Here is a 22,328-nt window from a genome sequence, read left to right on the forward strand (position 1 = left end):
CCCCTGCACAGTGAATGCAAAGAAGAATGATAGCATTTTACACCCACTGTGTACATACGTGCAAACATCCACTTCAGACAGTGGAGAATCAGGCTCTATAACAATGTGAATAAAAATAATGGCCTAATCTTTCAATCCTGATGTAAGGGTCACAGAGTAGGGTATATTCACTATATGTATGAACATACATACAAAATACCTGGTGGTCAGAGACTGCAGCAATGAGGGACACAAGATTTTATGCACATAATTTTACAGGTGCATTCATTTATCTGTCTCCCTATATAGGTCCTTATCTGTTTAGACATGGTCACAATATAAAATGCTTTTCAGTAAGACTGTTGCAACATACTCCTATATATTATTCCTATAGCCTCCAGACACCTCACAGGAGATTGAAAGTTCTCGGCCACATATCCCATCCTCTCCACTGTTCCCTTGGTTCTTACAGCCTACTTTGCTCTTCCCCAAGTCTGAATTGTATCTGCTGCTTGCTCGGCCTTTGCAGCTCTCTTCACTATTTCTCTGTGTGCCAAACACTATTTATTATCTGAATGGAGTGTTGTGGGCATCATCAGTCCCCAATACTGACTTCCTTCTCCTTGTGCCCCACATAGCCTATTGTAGTGGCGTCAAGCCTATGCACTGGCTTTCCTGGTATTATGAGGTCATGCAGGGTTAGGCATAAAAGGCTTTAATTTGTTATGTACCATTCAAAAGCTTTTACAACTGAACAGGGAACAGATTGGGTTATAGAAAAAAAAAAAGAGAGCAGACAGCAATTTTTTCTTCTTCTGTAACAAATAAGTTACCTCATTGAAAGAGGAATATTCAGAAGTTTCTTTGTGCAGAAAGTATAATTTCCAGTTCAGCTACTTTCAAAGTAAAATATAAGGGAAATACACAGCACAAGAGCAGAACAGAATATGGAGGGAAATTATATTTTTCCCCAGGTGGGCAGGCATAAGACTTGTTGCAGATTGAATTGAGCGTAATGACTCCTCGGCAGTAAATACCTCAGAGGTGAGCACATTAGAAATAAACATTTTCTCATCTGAATACAGCACCTCAAGAAACACAAAATCCTTTGAATTTTGCCATTCAACATGGAAACCAGAGCCTAGGCATCACAGATATTCCACTTATCTACAGATCCCTAGAGGTCAAAGATTTCCTAGAGGAGCTGACTGAGCCACTGGTAGGTAGGAGCCCCTGACTCATTATCCTGGAAGACTTCAAGATCCCCATTAACAAGACCTCAGAGGCAAAAGTCCTGGAATTAACGTCTTCTCTCCATGCTAGGATGCTCTGACGTTATTTCAAGTCCAAACCAAACTGTCAGCTACACCTTAGACCTGGTCCTTTGGTGAGATGGTGACACAGAGAATATTACAGTCCAGCTCATGTCTTGGGCTGACCATTGCAAATGGGCTCTCCCTGCCTCTAGACATCATGAGGACCATGAAAAGCTGGTCAGCACCAAAGGATCATGGACACTATTGAACTCAAGATTGTAGCTACCAGCAAGGACAAGGAACTGATACATCATTTTGACAATGCACAGAAGCCAACACCATTGACACACTGGCTCCAAAATGGTCCCTTTCTCTCCTCCCGCACCTCCCGCCCCACCCCACCACCACTGCTGACAAAAAACATCATAGTTCTCAAAATGCTCTGCATCTGACAAAAAGAGATGGATGGAAACTTGAGCACTAGTTTCAGAAAACTCAGGATGAAGCAGATTGAAACACAAAGAATTTCTACAGGTATCACCTGAGGCTGTATTACAGACCAAGAGATCCTTCTTCATCATCTCAATAGCAGCCACCAAAACACACCCAAATAATAAACTGCTTCCTTAGCCTTGAGTGTTGAAAGCCTACAGCAGATTCCACCATTTGCTGCTTTCATCATTCTGAAATGTGAATATCACCTACATACAGGAAGGCTTCTTGTAGTACAGAGAACTTGATATTAAGCCCAAGCCCATCTTACACTTCCTTCCCCATTCAGCCCATTCATTCTACAGGAAGGTACTGGACAGACTGTACTGCAAGAACTTAAAACAACAAACCTCACCAATTCTGGTCCACGTGTAAAACTTACTTCTTCAACAGTGCTCCTCTGCTAAGCAGCACTTATCATGTTGTGTCCCAGATCCCTTATTCAAACCTTTAGAAGAGTTCAGGGTTGATTCAAGACTCAGGTTTAGATCAGTTTTTCAGTATACAGAGAATGTTTCCTTGTAGCGAGGCGGTATGGTTCCCCGCCGCCCTGGGGAGGGATGAGCCTCTCCAGACACCAAAGTGGGCAGAGCCAGTGAACCCTGCGCCCGCCCCACAGAGGTCAAGGCACAGGCCAGGAAGTATAAAAGCCCAACCCCAGAGCTCATTAGAGACGTGGCTGCTGGAGACGCCTGATGCCTGTGACCGAGCTCCCAGTTGGGAGACCCCGGCAATCAGCGGCTGACCCAAGGACTGGCCAGACCAGCCGATGCCTGAGGCCGACCAGAGCTCGGAGAAGCCGTCAAGCCTGCCCCTCACAAGTTACCCAGAGGAGGTGTCTCGCCTACAGCTCCCCAGTTACCCTGAGGAACCCATGGTGCTTGACCCCTTGGAGGACACCGCCCTAACCCAGGTACCTTACGAGGGGGAGTCAGGAAGTAGCCCGAGGGCAGCCGATCCTAGTCTGGCTGCAGCACTGCCAGAGCCTATGTCAGTGCGTTGCGGCCAGGATCCCCACTGACTCAGCAGTGGGTCTTCTGCCGCTGCTAGGGCCCCGGACTGGGACGCAGTGGAGTGGGTGGGCCTGCATCCCCCCTGCCATCCAACAAGTGGGTGGCAGTCTCCCCCTCTCCCAGGCCCTTAGGAGCCAGGGTCTGGGCCTGTTGCTTAACTGTTTGCTCAGCCCCTGCCTGAGGGCCTGAGCCACTGACTCTTTGCCACCCACTCTGACCCAGGGCCTGGGTCTGTTATTTCACTGTTTGCTCAGCCCCTGCATGAGGGCCTGAGCGCAGGACTCTCTACTGCCCGCCAACCAGGTGTGAGTAACCATTTGTTGTGCCTCTATCGCTGTTGTGGCATGGGACCCGGCAGCCAGACTAGTTCCCCAACCCAACTGAACGAACGTAGCGAGGCGGTGTGGTTTCCCGCTACTATGGTGACCAGACAGCAATGTGAAAAATCGGGACAGGGGGTCGGGGGTAATAGGAGCCCATATAAGAAAAAGCCCCAAAAATCAGGACTGTCCCTATAAAATCGGGACATCTGGTCACCCTACCCGCTACCCCGGGGAGGAATGAGTCCCAGCCGAACCCTTCTACATTCCCCAAACCTTATCTGCTTCATCAGTCATAAGAATGGCCCTACTGGGTCAGACCAAAGGTCCATCCAGCCCAGCATCCTGTCTACCAACAGTGGCCAATGTCTGGTGCCCCAGAGGGAGTGAACCTAACAGGTAATGATCAAGTGATCTCTCTCCTGCAGTCTATCACCACCCTCTGACAAAAAGAGGCTAGGGACACCATTCTTTACCCATCCTGGCTAATAGCCATTAATGGACTTAACCTCCATGAATTTATCTAATTCTCTTTTAAACCCTGTTACAGTCGTAGCCTTCACAACCTCCTCAAGCAAGGAGTTCCACAAGTTGACTGTGCGCTGTGTGAAGAAGAAGTCGTCCTTAGCAGATTGTTCGGATAAGATTCAGAACCATCACGCCTTGGCAAGTAGAATTTACCCTTTGACTGGCAACTCCCCTTCTGCTATAGCATACACATTTTGCTTTCTTGAGACAAATGTACCTATAGATAAAGGGACAGTAGATTTTAAAAGCAGCATGAACTAAGTCAATATTTTGCTTTTCTTATATTGGTTTTAAAAATAATAATAATCAGAAATTAGTTATTCATTATCTAGGTTGGTAACATCTAGAAATAACTTAAAGTTGCCATCAAGACACTCTATGGAATGCCAACATTACTGTGTTTGAAATCCTCACCAACCTGTAATATTGCAAACTTTTTAGAACTTTTATCATCATCTCTTTGTCAACCTTATGTGGAAATCAGTTTGCTACAGCCAGCATTTTCTTCCCTTCTTTCCTTTTTCTATGTATCCTCATGAATGTAAAATAAATTGAAAACAAGTACTGATGCACTAGAAACTGAAGTCTTCTGTTTTCTTGGATGTATATCAAATACATTGAGAGCTTTCTTTTAACTGCTTAGACTTGCCAATGATTTCATTTCCGAGCCAAAGGACTCTACCTTCTTTGGCAGTGAGAAATAATCCAGATTTTGAGTCTAGCCTAAACTAGGAAGCTTTTCCTAATACTTTTCCTAATACTTTCTGCCAATGCAACCAGCATTGCAGCTCCACAAGCAGTGGCAATAATGGAAGTGCTAGCGTAGAGATGCTATCAGTGGCTACCAGCATTTTAAGGCATGTTGTATACACCTGCCCTGAGCAATGTTAGACAACACACTCTGCTGCCTAGAGCAGTCTACACTAATAGCCCCAACCATTGCTATTGCTGGTGGAATTCAAAGCAGCAGGTAATTTTAGGAGGGTGGGGTGGAGAATGAGTGTAGAGAAAACCCAAGTTTGCAGAGTTTCCTTTTGTGTCAGATCACCTAAACTATACGTGGATGTCTGACAGAGCTTAGTTTAATTTCAGTTTTGTGGGGGGTCTCCAAGAGGAAAAGCCAGGTCCCAGCTCACAGGATTCTGCTTTCTGAAAATCTGCCTTTCCATGCAAATAGAACTGCATAGTTGGGAAATATACAAACATCCATTTGGAAAAATTGAGTTATAGGTAATTTTTCTTCTAATTTTTAAAATCAAGCTAAAATACACTTAATTTTTAAACATGGCTCCATGGCTTCACATATTCCCTGGACACTTGGGATAATATGCTGCCACATTAAATATTCCCCAAGAGAATGCACTGGGTTAATGCATGAAGGCTTTATACTTTAGTAGGATTGAGAGTGGAGGGATTCACTAATCTATCCAAGTTACCTAGATGACATGCCTATCACCAATGCATCTAGAAACCACTGGGAACCATAACTGTGGTGAGAGTTTCAGCATTCAGAAATACAGGCCATGACAGCCATCATTGGTGAGGGAAGTGGGTTAGCTCAGAGAAAGTTGTAATAGGCATAATTGTGGTGCCAATGAACCAGGATGATACTGATTCTAGTTTTCCTCTTGCTGGATTACCATTTTTAATCACTAAGAGTGGCTCCCTTGGGCCCAATCCAATGCCCATCTAAATCAATGGAAAGACTCCCACCGACTTCAATGAGTGTTGGATCAGGCCATTGGTGAAGTGCCAATATTTGTTGGTCACTATCCAATGTAGTGGTTTTAGTTCCATTCTTCCTGGCAGATACCAAACCAGCTCAAAATTGCAATGAAGTCTAGCATCAGGCTGTACTACTTGGGGTGGAACGGAATTGCAGTACAGAGGATTATTATTAGAGCTAGACCAGAACCAGAATTTCTGTACTGTGGGAAATTCCAGCATTTTGGAAAGAAAATTCTTTCTGACTCAGAAGAAAAAGCTGAAATTTACCATGAAAAATGGGGGGAGAGGAGAGAATTGATTCGGAATCACATTATTTTGATAAGGTAAAACTGGTTCATTTTGACTTTATTGTTTTGATTAATTCCATACTGACATAATGTATGTGTAATATTTAAATAAAATATTTGCTATTTTATCAAATTAAAATTGTTTTAATTAGAATATAGAAGTCAGAATGAAATCAAAATAGAGTCAAAAGGTTCATTGTCAAAATGAAACAAGAAAGTTGAAACAATTCATTTAGACTTTTTATTGTAGACATTTTTGTTGAACTGACACATTCCTGCAAAAACTTACTCTATTTATTATCATACTTAAAAAACAACCTCCGTACCAAGACCTCAAAATCTATTAGAACATATTAACAAGCTTTTAATTTTATTACACAAGGGTTAAATGGAAGTGTTTATTTCATTGCCTTAAAACCAGGAGTCACTTTAATACGTGAGCTCACATGGCTGACTGAAACTGTAAAAACTCCTGTCAGAGATGGTGCTTAAAAAGAACAAGATACATCTCAAATATTACCCTGCATAAGTATGTTTGTTTTGGATTGTTTAAATATTCAACTAACTGCTCTATTATAGTAGTCTAACAATGTGAAAAAAAAACAAGAGTTAAGTCCTCCATTTAATTAAGTCAGAGTTACCCTTCTCTGACAGACATTTAGTCATAGGCACTGGAAGGACAATCTAAATTATACTTTTTTTCCAGGAATATATTTTGATAAACAGTTTTTAGTAGGATTATGCCAGGCTGTGACACAAGACGATTTTCCATTACACAGCATTGAAACATCCCACCAATCACAGAAGGGACATCTAGCACGTTGAACAATTTCTTCCTCAAAAAAACAAGAGTGAAACCAGCTCACTTGGGAGTCTTCCACAAGGAAAAACAGCTACTACCCTGTTCTGTAACTGTGGTTCTTCAAGGTGTACTGCACACGTTCATTCCACTTCAGGTTTGCGAGCACTTAGCATTGGAGATTTTTCCCTTAGAGGCACCCGTTGGGGTGGTGCATGCACCCTCTGTTTCCTCATGCTGCTGCACAATGGTGTAAAGGGGGCAGAGTCACCCCTACTCCCTCAGTTCTGTCTTACTAGACAGACTCCAATATAGAGGCAAAGAAGGGTGGGGTATGCAATGGACATGTGCAACACCTCTCAAAGAACAACAGTTAAAGAACAGGTTAGTAACTTTTTTCTTTATCAAGAGATTGCACATTTCCATTCCACTTCTGGTGACTCACAAGCAGTTTGATCTAGAGGTGGGATCAGTGAAAACCTGAATAATGATTGATGGACCACACACCCAAATCTGGCATTATCTGAAACTGTTGAGAGATGGCATAATAAGAAGCAAACTGAAGCTAGAAAGGCTGCATAGGCTGCATGTGAACTTGTTGAATGTGCTAGCATCCTGTTTGGTGCAGTTATGTGGGTCATGTTGTAGCACAAAGGTATACAGAAGGAAATCCATTACAAGATTTTTTGGGATGAGACAGGAAGGCCTTCATCCTGTCCACAACTGCCACAAACAGTTGTTAGGATGACCCAAATGGTTTAGTCCAATCCAAATAAAATATTAATGCTCTGCCAACATCCAATGGTTGGAGTTTCTCCTCATCCTTACTAGCTTAAGGCTTGGGGAAGAGAGTTGCTAAGTATTTTGCCTGATTGATGTGGAAGCGAGAAACTATCTTGGTGAGAAATTTTGGATGAGGTTATAGGTATACCTTGTCCTTATAGAAAAATGTATACAGTAGGTCAGGTACCATGGCTCTAAATCTTCTACTCTCCTTTGAAGAGAGCTAATTGCCACCAAAAAGGCTATTTTAATTGAAAAATGAAGCAATAGACAGGTAGGCATTGGTTCAAAGCACAGATCCATTAGCTTTGCCAACACCAAGTCTAAGTCCCAAGGGAGAATAGGATCCTCTATTTGGAAATATAACTGGCCCAGACCCCTTAAAACCCGAGTGACATGGGATTGGAGAAAAGAGAGCAAATATCAATTGGAGAGTGGAAAGTAGAAAGCAGCTAGGTGCACCCTGATGGAACTATTAGCAAGACCTTGCTGTTTCAGGTATAACAAATAGTCCAGCTCATCTTCTATTGGAGCACTGAGTGGAGAAACTCTTTTTTGCTGAGACCAGAAGGAGACTCTTTTCCACTTCAGGAGGTAAGCATACCTAGTAGATATTTCTGCTATTCAAGAGGACATTTTGCACATTCCTTGAGCATATCTCCACCTGAGGTGTTAACCATGGAGCATCCAGGCTGTAAGATGAAGGCCATCTGGGTAAGGATGCAGGAGGCGACTGTGGTCTTGTGAGATCAGGTCTGGGTCTGGCAACAGTGTCAATGGAGCCCTGGTTGACAGGAACAGCAGAATGGAAAATGAATGAGGCCATGCCAGTGCTATGAGTATCATGCAAGCATGGTCTGGTTTGATTTTTAACAGCACCCTGTATAGGAGTGGAACTGAAGGGTATACATACATGAGATTCCCATTTCCCTGGAAAGACAAAGCATCTGTCAGAGACTCTGGACTGTGACTTGCCTGAGAACAAAATTAATGACACTTCCTGTTGTGTTGAGTCACAAACAGGTCTATTTGGGGAATGCCCCAAACTTGGAAAATGTATCTGATTATAGCTGGGTGGAGATACCACTCGGGGTGACTAGTGAAAGATCTGCTCAATCAGTCTTCCAGTCTGTTCTGGACACCCAGAAGGTGGGAGGCTTTGAGGTGGATTGAGTTGGTGATGCAAAATTCCCAAAGCAGTATTGCCTCTTGGCATAGAAGTGTTGATCAGGCCCCTCCTTGTCTATTACACTGCCACTGTGTTGTCTGAGAGAACTAGCAAATTCTTTCCCTTGATGGAGGAGAAAGGGGGGAAAGCTTGACAAGCTCGATGAATGTCTCTCGACTCTTACATTTATATGGAGAGCTAACTCCTGCCGAGACCAGAGATCTTCAACCCAGGGCAGAAGCGTCTTAACTAGAATCAAAGTAGATTATGCGGGAACAAAAGGAACTCCCACACGTTGGTTGAGTCCATCCATCAGTCCTCAGAGACTAAGACGTCTGTGGGCACTCAAACTAACATGTCCAGTGGATGACAAATTGGGGAGTACACTGAGCTCAGCCAGCTCTGCAGCCTGGCATGCCAAACCAGGTAAGCACGAGGCCATGTGCCACAGAAGGCTGAGGCAATTCCATGCTGTTGTGGTAGGATGGGCCTTCAGGTCTAATGAAATAGCCAGCATTGTCTGGAATCTGGTTTGCGGGAGGAATGCTTTGGCTTCCCTAGAATGCAAGGCCACTCCTAAACTCTGTTTTCCAAACTGGTGAGAGAAATTGATTTCTCCACATTGGTCAGCAACCCCTGTGGGCCAAAGGTGAACTGGATCTTGGCCACCCTTGATAGCATCTGGCTCTTCGATTGTCCTTTCACCAGGCAGTCGTCCAGGTAGGGAAACACTCGAACTCCTGATTTCCTCAGGAACGCAGTGAGAACAAATTGGATGCTCCCTTAGAGATTGATCTCAATGGCACTGGGACTAGTATTGGAGTCGATGACCCCACCTCAGGGGAGTGCCTTGGCACTGAGCACACTCTGCCCTCCTTCCCAGGTTGTTTGCTGGACATCGGTACTGGCAACCTTGATCTCCTGGATGGCAGGTCTCTCAATGCAATCTTCCGTACCGGAGAAGGAGATCAGCATTGAGACTATGCCATGTCAGGAGGAGTGTCTCCATGTCATAGAGGCGCTTGATGCCCACCCTGAACAGGAAGGCTCCAAGAATGGATGCAGGGCTGCCTCCATAAGAAGGTGCTTTAGTCCAGTGGTTCTCAACCTTTCCAGACTACTGTACCCCTTTCAGGAGTCTGATTTGTCTTGCATATCTCAAGTTTCATCTCACTTAAAAACTACTTGCTTACAAAATCAGATATAAAAATACAAAAGTGTCACAGCACATTATTACTGAAAAATATTGCTCACTTTCACCATATAAGTTATAAATCAATTGGAATACAAATATTGTACTTACATTTCAGTGTAGTATATAGTATACACAAGTCATTGTCTGTATGAAATTTTAATTTGTACTGACTTCAATAGCGCTGTTTATGTAGCCTGTTGCAAAACCTTAGGGTAATATCTAGATGAGTTGAGGTACCCCCTGAAGACCTCTGAGTACCCCCAGGGGTACACATACCCCTCGTTGAGAACCACCACTTTAGTCTGACCTCCCTGTCCTTTTTGTTCTTGGTTTAAAGTCCCTATAGATTTGGCACCAGTTTTTGATGTTAGTTTCTCCAAGGCACTTCAGGCATCTGGAGTGTGGGTTGCTGACTGGCATCAGCTTCTTGCATCCATCAGAAGGTTTGAAGTCCGGGGACTAAGGCATGCCCCAGCACAAGGCATTGGTACCCAGAACAGGCAGGAACCAAAGTGTACACTAAGTACACTAGTGAACAAGGAAACCTATTAGTAAAACCTATACTAAGACTATTAACTAGTAATGTGTACCAATTATATACACAATAGAAAAGACTAAGAAAAAGGGAAACACTTGCAGTAGCAAATTAGTATGCTCCAACCACCATCATGGGTGGGAAGAAAGAATGGAAGAAGGGTGAAGATAGCTCTGCCCTTTATAGAATTACGCAGCAGCATGAGGCAGCAGAGGGCGCGTGTGCTGCCCTGACAGGTACCGCTAAGGGAAGTCTCTGTCACTAATGCACTGGGCACACACACATCTGAAGTGGATTGAATGTGGGTAACACATCTAGAAGAATTACTAATTCCAAAAGCTACCTGTAGGAAAACCCTTGGACAGAATAGCTTTAGCCACACCCATACGTTGGAAAGTCTGAATGACTGATTTGATTATCCTTTAGTCTATTTGTTGCTGTGGATAAGGGGAATCCACACCCAAGTCTTTGTACAGCATATATGCTGCTAAGCGTTAATGACAACAAACCAACCTTAATGCAAGTTTCCTCCTGAGCCAGCTGTTTCTAGGGCTTTTCCCTGCAAGACTTTCTGTCTCACCTCTTGCCTCTCAGACTATCCATCTTCTCTGAATTGGGGCTAATGAGACGCACCTGCTAGGATGAGTCACCAAACAGGCCTCCATTACCATGCAGGTCTTAGAGCCTTGTAACCTGTCACAGATGCTCAGAGGCATATTCACTGTAGATACTTGGACTTTTCTAAATTAACTTTAAAAGAAAGAGTGAAGTTTTCAGAAGCAGCCAAGTCGCTTAGAAACCTCCGTCCCATTGACTTGCAATGAGATTTAGGCTCCAAAGGCCTAGATCCTCAAAGGTACTTAGGTGACTACCTCCCACAATGGGAGTTAGGCCCCTAACTACTTTTAAGAAGCTGGGAGTAAGTCACAAATAAAAATGAAATTAAATCTCCTATGTCATATAGGTGCTTTTGAAAGTTTTACCCAAAACATGTACAAATGTTCCTGGAAATTCTTCACTCAAACACGAAGTTACTAATTCCTAAAATTTTTGCACTGTTGAACAACAGAGGAGTGGCCATCAAAGATCAAACCAGCGGTCTGTCATCTAGCTCAGTGACTTGCTTCTCTGATACTTCAGAGAAAGGCATAAACCCTGTCCTCTCATAATGTCTCTAGCTAATTGTGAAGTGTTGTCTATCCCAAAGTATGGTATTTGATTACCCATATATAACTGGCTGAAGCTTGCATAACGACAGATGTTATTAATGGACATAAAATGATCCAGCCAAAGTTTTTCTTTTAATTCTAGCCAAAGTATTTGTATCAATCTTCTGCATAAATAAATCCCAGAGAGTGACAATATGCTGTGAAAATAATATTTCTTTTTATTGGTTCTAAATACACTGCCCTTTAATTTCTACTTTGCCTGCTGAGAAGTCCAGTGTTATTAATTATTATTGGATTGAGGAAAAACTTGAATTTTAACCATTAAAATGAACTGAGAAAGTAAAGAAAACCAAGAACATGGATAATTTTATTTAACTCTTTAAAACCCACATTTTAAAAACTGTTTGAAACACATTATGACCATAGTTACCAACTTTCATGTGGTAAATAAATACCCCAGCTTTCACTATAAGCCAAAAATCAAGCTAATCCCATTTCAAAACACTTGAATGTAATGTGTAACTGAAACCAGCAACAAAGGAGACTGGTTGCAGCATAAGATAAAACTAATAGTTTTGTCTATTTGCAAATTTTAAAAAACCCACACACCGCTTTCTCTTCTCCAATTCCCATGTTTCACCTGGCAATTTTAAAGCCAAGTAATATTTTTCTGAGTAACTGCAGTGTTCTAAGAGAAAAATATATCCATGTTGCATATTTAGAAGAGATATGGGTAGATAATGTCAAATCCACCAGCCTTCTCTGTCTTTCATATACAACACCAGTCCCAGTTTTTAATACTACCATGGAAGAAGAGTTTTTTCCTTTACATTTTCTGTTCAGGCAAAGCCAACATGCTGAAAGTGTTTAGAGGATGTGTGTTAGTAATGCGATTTTCAGCATGTTTCTCAACATTTAAGGGATATGATGTTGCAGCTGACTCAAAACACTCAAACTTTTTGCAGAGGGACTGGATGGGCTCTATGTCTGTGCAAATTAAATCAAGTGGAGATCAAATATATGAGGACTGTTTCAGGCTCCTGTTACATCACATGGCACCATACTGTCTGACATTGCAGTATGTAGGGAGTGCTGGACAAATGGAAGGCTGGTTGCTCCTGACCCATGCACATGAGGGAGGCATAAGAAGCCTTTTCCCGCATAGCCCATTGCTCATCCACATGCTCAACATGGATGCATGGACTGCTTCCTTGATGTGCCCTCAGGAGCAGAGCACTATGACCCTAAAGAGGGGCAGAAGGGAAAGAAGGAGGAAGGCCATGTATGGTGCGGGCTGCATATTGCTCTCACTTAGGCACAATCCCTTCCAGTACTGCCACTGGAGTGGCATGATTCTGAACCACTCCCTACCTTGAGCTTTTCCTAAAATGACTACTATATCCATGCTTCCATATCAAACTGACCATCTTTGATGCCTTCCCTTAGGTAATAATTGTCATGTTCATGGCATACAAACGGATAGTGTTATGGTGCAACCTTCTAAAAAGATTATAAAAAACATAAAAACACTATTTTCATTCTTAGAATTCAAAGTGATAACAGTCACCAAAAACAGAGAGAGATAAAGCAGGCTGCTCCCAAATAAAGAGAGACACTATCCACCCCACCTTGTTCTAGGCTGGCTTTTTCCAGACTGATTGCTGCTCTCCAGATTGCACACTTTAGTACAGAGCCCCACAGCCTGCAAGCAGGACCAGGAAATCGCCCCCACACTCACATATTCTTCAAGTGATAGGTGAAATTCCAATACATTCCTCAATATACAATAATGATACTTTGTATTTCTATTGCGCCTTCCACTGGAGTATCTCAAAGCACTTTACACATATGAGATTGCCAGTGCTTTAGGACAGGTACCACATCTTTGTTCTATGTTTGTATACTGCCTTAGTATCATTGTGTCTTGGTCGATGATGGGCTCCTATTGCTACCACAACAATGAAATGAATCAAGCCCCACAACAATCCTACAAAGTAAGTATTATTTTGCTGGTGGGGAAATGGAGGCAGGGAGGGCTTAAGTGACTTGCCTAAGCTCACACAAAGCGTATTGCAGAGCCAAGAATAAAACCCACTTCCCTTACTCTGAACCCAGAGCCTTAACCACGTATTCTGCACATAGATTAAGGACAATAGTACCATTTAATTTTCTAAAATGTTAAATTTTACTGTTTCTGGACCACTCTGTCACAATGGTTCAAGATAGGTGTGGTAGAAAGGAAAGCCAATGGACAAGCATCTCGCAACCTGAGACGTTATTAAACACAGGTTATATTTGTTTAAGTTCAAACCACTGGGGCAGCGAAGAAAAAGTTTCCCCACTTCCCTGTTGCCAACATCCAGCTCCTCTTTGCTTATTAGGAGAGTCTCTATGACTCCCTTTGCAGGTGGGAATGGAGTCTCTAGGAAGGCTCCTAAAGGACACCAAGCCCCATACATTTCAGAATGCTGTCCTGAGGGAATTATTAGGGCTCTATGACAGGGGTACATGGCTTGTTCTCTCCAATCAGAGCGCCTGGATTGTTCCTCACCCAACAGACAGAACATCTTCCTGAGTTTAGCAGTTAAAAGTATTTGCCACCTTCATCACAGCACTATCACTAGCAGCCAAAGATTTGACTGATATAGCCAACTGGTGTTAGATAATATGATTTCAAGACCTTGGATGTAACAGCCTCCTTATTCAGCATTAGGGAGATAGAGGGATATTTCCACTGAAGTTAGTGGGAGCTTTACCATTGGCTTCAACAGCAGCAGGATAGCAAGATCTGGACCTTAAACATGAGCTCTAGACTGAGTAAATAACTAAAGTGAATGTTGAAAAGCAAGACATTTAACAAAATAAATGCTGTTAAATTCTGGATCCAGATTGGAGAGATTGTTCTGCCTTCATAATGAAAGTCCCCCAATCTATGCACCAGTAAAATGATTGTCTTGTATTACTGTGGAAACTCACACTTCATGTTTCAGTAATAAATGGAATATTCCTCCTATTGCAAACTGTACACTTGGATGGTTTTGATGCTAGAGCTATTCCCAATTTTGGAAATGTTTGCCAGACTTGACCTTTATATTTGTGGTTATGCTTATACAGACATCACTCCTGGTTTGGAGAGATAATCTTACTGGTGACCTATGGAACAGTCATAAATGGTTTCAGAATAAACACTTTTAACTGCCTTTTCCTCCCACACTCACTGTGTGAATCAGTAACATTGAATATATTCTTAATTTTAGGTCCTGCTTATCTTTACAATAGCTTCATTTGCGTGCATATCCAACTTCCTGCTGCAGTGAGAAAACCCTCAGAGGTTCAGCTGTTGCTGTAAATCTCACTCATCAATGACACATTTTCTGTTATGTTGGAGTCTATTTTAAGCTCACCTGTTTCAGCTGCTATCCATAGCAGGCTCACAGTTAACACTTTTTAGTATCTTCTCTAAAGTAAAAATGGCAACAAGCTCCCAGAGTAGTGTCTGCTTATGCTGCACAGCTCCTAATACTATTCAGCACTTGTAATACTGAAATGTTTGCCATGTTTCCTTTGCCATGTCTGACGGCTGAAAGGCATCAGGGAATTGTCCGAAAGAGAGACACTGTGAGCCTGAGTGTGACAACCTTACACACTTTAACGAGCCGAGCTGATTCACACAAGGAGTCCCTTGAGAAATGGCTCATCAGCACAAGTCAGATTCCACACACAGGTCCTTCTGACCAACATTTGTTGGCTGAAATATGGAATTATCACCCCCTGCAAGGAGATGTTGAGGGTAGCTCAGTCCATGGAGGTTGCTATTTGGCCTCTCTTGGTTCCTTTCAATGAAGCTATCCCCTAGTAGCATCCCATTTTATTTCCTACTGCAGCCCAGTGTGATGTCCCAGGTCTTAAACCCAGGCCTAGGAGTTTGCAAACAGCCACCACATCCTCGCCTCTGCCCAATGTCTGCTGAAACCTAATGGGCCAAGCAACTAATAGGACTAGAGCCTCAGCCAAAGCACCATCCACTGGAGCCCTGATTGGAGGATCGCCTAGGCTCTATTGTTTGGTCCAACCACACTGTTTAAGCCAGAAGGAGGCACAGAAAGTTGTCTGAGCAACCAAGTGATTTCCTGTCATGGCTGCATTGGACCTTGCTTGTGCTGCTTCCTGCACCCAACCCTGTTCTTTATTCTGCTCTGCTTCTGGCTCCCACCTCACCTCTGCCTTTGCTCCTGTTCCATGCTTGATCCCTGCTTCTCCTCCAGTTCCTGCCCTTACCTCGCTTCCACCATCAGTTACCAGTCCTGGCTCTGACCCTGGCCTCCGACTTGGACTCTGGCTTGACCTTTGGTTCTGGCATTTGATATCGGACCCTCAGTTTTGATTCCTTACTCTGCCTCTGGTCTGCCCCTGGGCTCCAGTAATTGGCAGTTGACTCTGGTGCGGACCCTTGGCTTTATTCCCTAACCCAGGATGGCTGCTCTGCCCACTAGACATGACTCCTGCTCTGACTACTAGGCCAGACTGCCTACATCCTGGTCCATAATACTCAGGCACAGAAGGCAGACATGGTAATTAGAGAGTCTTATGAAATGTAAATACTACATCAAGCTGGCAAAATTCCCAACATGCAACTTGAAATCCTCACAGTGAACAACAACAGTAAGGAAGGGATTGTTTGCCAGTGGTTAGAAATCAGGACAGGGAGCTGCTGCCTCGATACTCCAGTGATGGGAGTTTGATTTGATCCTTGCCCTATTCATTGTGCAGTGTAGCTGTATGCTGTTCAACAGCTACTGCGTTCCACCTTCAAGATGGCACCATTTCAGTGACAGAAGTGTCTTTAACCCAATCTCACCAGTTGGTCTGTGTAGGTGCAAGGATCTGCCCATTCAGAACAGTTTGCAGGATCTGAATCAAAGTTTATTCATCATTTTTTTTCCAGGTCTGGTAACTTTTTGCTAAAATGTAAGTTCTCAGAGTAAGGCTCAATTAATCATTTATTATTATAAATTAGGTTTATACCAAAGTACTTTACAAAGATTACTTAAGACTCACAAAACATCAGTGAGGTAGGTAAGTGATATTATTCCCATTTTGCAGATGGGGAAGTTGAGGCACAAAGAAATTAAATGATTGTGTAAGGCCATATAGGCCGTCAGTATCACAACTAGCAATATAACCTGATATCTCTTTGTGACATTTAGAGGGTTTCCCATCACTGGAGTATCGAGGCAGCAACTCCCTGTCCTGATCTCTAACCACTGGCAAACAATCCCTCCCTTACGGTTATTGTTCACGGTGAGAATTTCAAGTTGCATTTTGGGAATTTTGCCAGCTTGATGTAGTATTTACATTTCATAAGTACATTTAAAAAGCCCCAGAAAAAAAAAAAACAGCTTCCAACTGTCAAGTGTTTGGCTCAGGCATTTTAGTTGGGATATTTAAATGGATATAAAGTTCCTATGCAACTTTAAGTTAAGCTTTGATGTTTTCCCCAATTTTCTCAACAGCCATCACTTTTAATGGATTCCTGAAAAATAACCTCAAAAATGAATTTAAAGGAATTATAAAGAAACCAAGGTGGCTCTGTTCTCCTAGACCTACCCTCTTTAGAGCCAGCTCTCCACTTCTCTCTAACACAGCTGGGTCAGAGCCTCAGCTGGTCTAAAAATCTGTATAGCTCTATTGACCGCACTGACTTATATGAGCTGATGGTCTGGACCTTTATTTGGCAGGTCTCACTCCAATCCAGAATCCTGATCTAAATCAGTTTGATTTCCTTTCTCCCACTCCATTTTGTTTTGCCAGAGTTTGGATTTGGCTGAGAGTTTTGGGGGGGGGGTAGTTGGAAGTAGGGAGTGAAGCGGGGAACAACAAGTGAACAGAAATAACTTCACTCTGTAGGTATTCTCAGCTGTTTTATTCCTCAAACAAACAAAACAAACCTACAGATGCCTTCAAAGCCCAGATTCTTTCAAACCCTTTTGCCTCCCTCTCTCCTCTCAGCTTGAACAAGAACTAAATTGTTCATGTAAAAATCACAGCCCTGATTAACCACATGGGGCCCTTCCTCTGGATTCCCACTCCATGTTATACTTCTCCAGAAACAACACGATGTAAAATGCACATGGAACTGTAGGTACAAAACCTGGCAAGGAAGAACAGAATAATGGAGAAGATAGCTCATCAGCCTAAGGAAAGCACAGATAAAACTTCATAGCCACATAGTCACAGAGAAGCCAATATCCCCTCAATATGGCAGGTAATTATTAAAGAAGGAGGCTATTTGCAGTGGTGCCATTTACCATTACCAGTTCAACCATGCAAGGAAACTGAAGGGCACAATCCTGACCCATACCCTCACATAGCAATACAACCTTCCATAATAAAAATAACTGATGTCTGAGAAAGGAAGAAACAATACTCACCCACACAGCTTCATGGAGATCTGCAATCAGGGTCCTCCCTGTGGTCTAAGCACAGATGTGGCAGCCAGGAACTTCTTAGTTATGATCCCTGGTACCATCTCCATCCACAGACTTGGGTAAGTCATTTAACTGTTCTGTCTCCATTTTCACACCTGTCAAATGCAGACAGTGATAGCTACTGCACCTACTCTTCAAGGGTGTAGCAAGGCTTAATGAGCATAAAGCACTGCAGATGAAAAGCACTCTAAATGGTAAGTATTATTATTTAACTAGCTAAGGCAACTGGTTTTTAATAGGAAGATGTAGAGCACTTCCCTGAAATCACTCTTCACTTCTCCAAGACACTTTTTTTGAGAGGCAAAACCACAATTTCCCCTACCTAGTAGGGACTCAATCACATCCTGCAACAGAGAAGAGACAGTAAACACGCTAGTGGCAAAGCATCACCAAAAATGTCAGACAATGTATTTGGTGAGACACAGCACCCAGGAAAGCTGTAAGCTGGTTGCCCTCCCTCGGGTCTCATTATCACATGATGATTTGGGAAACAGAAGTGGAGGAAAGGTCTGTGAACAGACAGACAGATAAATTGCTAATGAAGATATGGCAAGCAGAGGAAATTAAAATAAAATAACCCTGCCCTGCAATAGCTATTATCAATTTTGGGGAATACAAAGTGTTCACTGACACCCTCTCTCTCCAGGCGGGAAGGGCATAAAATAGATAGGAATATAAAGGAGAGGGGAAGAGTCAGAAAATTTGTGTAAATACAGCAGTGCTTGGGAGCCCATGTGTCCTGGGGGCCTTGCAGGAGCTACTGTTAGTGTAGGAGTGAGGCAAAAAAACAACTCTTTTTGGCCCTGATTCAGCAAAGCACTTCGGTACATGCTTAAGTCTTATTAACTTCAGTGGGACTTACGCATGTGCTTAAAATTAAACAAAGGCCTTGCCCATCTCCCTGCTGGCTGATGTTGGAAGCAGTGCATACAGAAGGGCAGCCACCCTCCCAAGGCAATAAATGGTTGGCAGGAGGATACTGCTATCAGTTAAAGTGAGCAGTGCCACCAGAGATGATAGTAAGGATGTCACCATGCCTCCGTAGGTCACAACTGAGAATAACAAATTCAGGACAAGCTGCTGAGAAAAAGGGCAGACAAACCCCAAAAACTGGTGGTTATTCTTCTATGAGATATACCAAACTAGCAACAAAATTAAACTTCTGTCTCAACACACTGGCTAACGAAGTCAGAAATGCAGCCTTCTTAAGTATTCCAGTCCTGGATTCAGCACCCAGACACTAGACATAATGATGAGTGGTCATTTAAAACCAATTTCATCAAACAAAAGGTTCTTCTGATCCCAAAGGATCAGCCACATACACAGGTCAATATATAACTCAGATCTTACCCAATAATCACGCTGTTGCCAATCCTTTAGTATCGAAAATCTAAAGGTTTATTTATTAAAAGAAGAAAAAAGGTGAGAGTTAAAATTGGTTAAGGAATCAAATATATACAACAATTGCAAAGTTCTTGGATCAGGCTTGTAGCAGTGACAGAATAAAGTCAAGTCTCTGGTTACTTCCAAATCATTAGAAGTCCTCAGTCCTTTGGTTAGATGCTCCCATTAGTATAAATCCATAGTCCAGAGGTTTGAGCAGGAAAGAGGCAAAATAGAGCTGTTCCCAGGGCCTTTATAGGCTCTGCCAAGTGAAGGGAAACTCATTGTTCTCACTGTGGAAAGTTACAGGGAACAAGATGGTGTTTGGAGTCACATGGGCAAGTCACATGTCCATGCATGCTTTGCTTAGTCATGGTAGAAGCCATCACCCATATTCTAGTTAGAAGGTTCACAGGCAAGTCCGTCAGGTGTGGATGGGTGTCTTCCATGATCCATTGTGAGTTAAGTGTTCCTTGATGAGCCATTAACCTTGAATAGTCCCTCAAGATGTGCAGGCTAAATACCTTGTGGGTATTCCCACATGAGCAAACATTTGAAATACAGGTACATAATTAGTATTCATAACTTCAGATACAAAAATGATACATGTATGCAAATAGCATAATTATATTCAGCAACTCATAGCGTTTATATTGACACCTTACTTGACATACTTTGTATGAGATTTGTTGCAATTATGCAATAGTGGGGAGCAACAATGATCTACATGTTCATATTTTAATCAGATTATGTCACAAAGGAGAGGAGAAGAGAGGGTCATCAAGGATTTAGGGGCTGGAGGAGGTGGAGAGGGTAGAGAGACATTGAGGACAAGCATGGAGGATAAGGTGAGGATGGTGTGGGTTGAGAAGGACATTCTGAGCATGTGACAAAAGGGGCAAGAGGACACAGAGAAGGGGAGGCTCGAATGAATTTGTTCTTTGAGGCACATCTGAACACAATTACACTCCTTGTAAGAAAGCTGAGCATGGAGCAATACTGCATGAGAGAGAGAGAAAGTTGTAATGGCACCATCTCGCTTACTCACATTAGTTTCTTTTCTTGTTAGAGGAGCCCTTTAAACTGATGGTTGGGGGGGGGGGGAGCTCATTAATACAACATAACTGACATATATGGTCCAGAAATGGCTTGGAAATGAAGAGGGATTACATCGAAAAGGGCATTCAGTGCAACTGCTAATGCATTACCATTGCTGAAGTCCTGAACCAAGTCATACTATAGCTACCCAGATATACTTGTATCATCGGCCTATCATCAGATAACTCTTTCAGCTTTGTCAGAAAGGGACAATGGGGAAGCCTTTAATCTCTAAATGCACATGGCCCTTGTTTTCAAAAGTAATGCAGATCTCCAGCATAATTTTGCAGATCACTCTACACCATATTTTTCCCCATTTAATCATTTGTAGAATGTTATTCAGCTTTCTTTGGGTACGTTAGAGGATGGAGATGTCCCATTGTATTTAACGTAATGGTTGGAGGAAACATAATAATTACTAGAACTGGTAGGAAAGTGGGCTTTTCCCTCTAAATTTAAAAAAAAGAAAGTTTAAGTTTTCTACAGAAAAGTTTGATTATTTGGCAAAAATTTGAATGCTGAAATATTTTAGCCAAAACCCAAAATATTCTGATTCAAAAGTGTTACCCTGTGCCTCATGGAAGCTGTAGTTTGGGTGCCTTGTGCTTCCATTCTCTTGCATAGGCTGGGATCCCTGGTTGGACTACATCTCCCAAATGGCACTTGGTCTCACCTCTTGGAGAGGGGAGTTAGTTCATTATTAAATTAGGCCAGAGGAGGAACCTGGCCCATAGAAGAAAATGGGTCTATGAGACAACTGAACTACAACTCCCATGAGGCACTCCTGAAGCATATCCAATAAAAATATTTTTATATTGGGGCACTTTTTTTTTTTTTTAAAAAGTGCATTTCTTTGAAAATCCAGAAAATTTAAAAATTTAAAAACAGAAAATTTTTCAGCCAGCCCTAATAATGACTTATATAGGCCTCAACCCTGCGAAGACCCATGCACATGCTTAACTTTATGCATGTGAAAAGACCCAATTCAATGGGATTACTCATAGTCATAGTTAAGGCTACATTTTAGTCACAGGTATTTTTAGTGAAAGTCATGGACAGGTCACAGGCAGTAAACAAAAAAATCACAGACCCGTGACCTGTCCATGACTTCTACTATATACCCCTGACTAAAACTGGGGCTGGGGGGCCACAGGTGCTGAGTGGGTGGCCCGGAATCCTTGCTGGTGCTGGGAGGGGGGGTTGGCAGGCTCTCTACCTGGCTCTGACCGTCATGTCCCTGCAGTTCCTACAGGGAGGGAAGGCCAGGGGAGCTCTCTGCGCTGCTCCTGCCAAAAGCACGAGCTCTAAAGCTCCCATTGGACAGGAACCACAGCCAATGGGAGCTGCGGGGGCACTGCCTGCAAGCAGGGACAGCGCACAGAGTCGCCTGGCCCCTCCGCCTAGGAGCCACAGGGACATGCCAGACGCTTCTGGGGAGGCCTCCCCAGGTAAGCGCTGCTCTTTACCTCAACCCCCTGACCCAGCCCAGAGCCCCCTCCCACACACCCAAATTGCTGCTGCTGCTGGCCCAGGGGCTGCCCAAGTTTTCAGGCAGCCCCTGAGCCAGCCACACTGGCTGCTGCAAAAGTCATGGAAAGGGACAGAATCCGTGACAGACATGTAGCCTTACTCTCAGTGCATAAAATTAAACATGTGCACAAGTCCTGGAGGACCTCAGAACACTTTAGAAAGAGGTTAGGCATCATTGTTCTCATTTTACAGATGAAGAAAATAGGCCCCAGGGTGCTCAAGTGATATGTTCAAGTTAGTGGGGAAAAAACAGGAAGAGACCCAGCTCTTCTGACATTCAGCCCAGTGCCTTATTCACAGGACCACACTATCTCTACAGTGGGTATTAAATGCATTTGTAATGTCACACAAAGCTGGTTTCATTCAATAAAAAGGGGTAGCTGTTTTTGGAAAAAGGGTTATTTCTAACAGATAGGGTGACCAGATGTCCTGAATTTATAGGGACAGTCCAGATATTTGGGGCTTTCTCTTATATAGGCTCTTATTAGCCCCCACCCCCCGTCCCGATTTTTCACACTTGCTGTCTGGTCACCCTACTAACAAATAAATGGCCTTCCTTGTCCTAGTTTCTCTTTTC

At 43.0% G+C, this 22,328-nt stretch overlaps 1 long non-coding RNA gene across 1 annotated transcript in view; it reads right to left on the reverse strand.

Annotated features, from left to right (window-relative positions):
- The window catches only part of LOC112060163 (uncharacterized), a 90,285-nt gene extending 72,456 nt beyond the window's left edge, over nucleotides 1–17,829 (reverse strand). Inside the window, exon 1 of the long non-coding RNA XR_002889472.3 lies at nucleotides 17,684–17,829. This is a non-coding gene — a long non-coding RNA (uncharacterized LOC112060163). The remainder of the gene's footprint in view (nucleotides 1–17,683) is intronic.
- Nucleotides 17,830–22,328: the final 4,499 nt, after the last annotated feature.

The sequence above is a fragment of the Chrysemys picta genome, chromosome 7 (genome assembly GCF_011386835.1).
Source record: "Chrysemys picta bellii isolate R12L10 chromosome 7, ASM1138683v2, whole genome shotgun sequence".
NCBI classification, from domain to species: domain Eukaryota; kingdom Metazoa; phylum Chordata; order Testudines; family Emydidae; genus Chrysemys; species Chrysemys picta.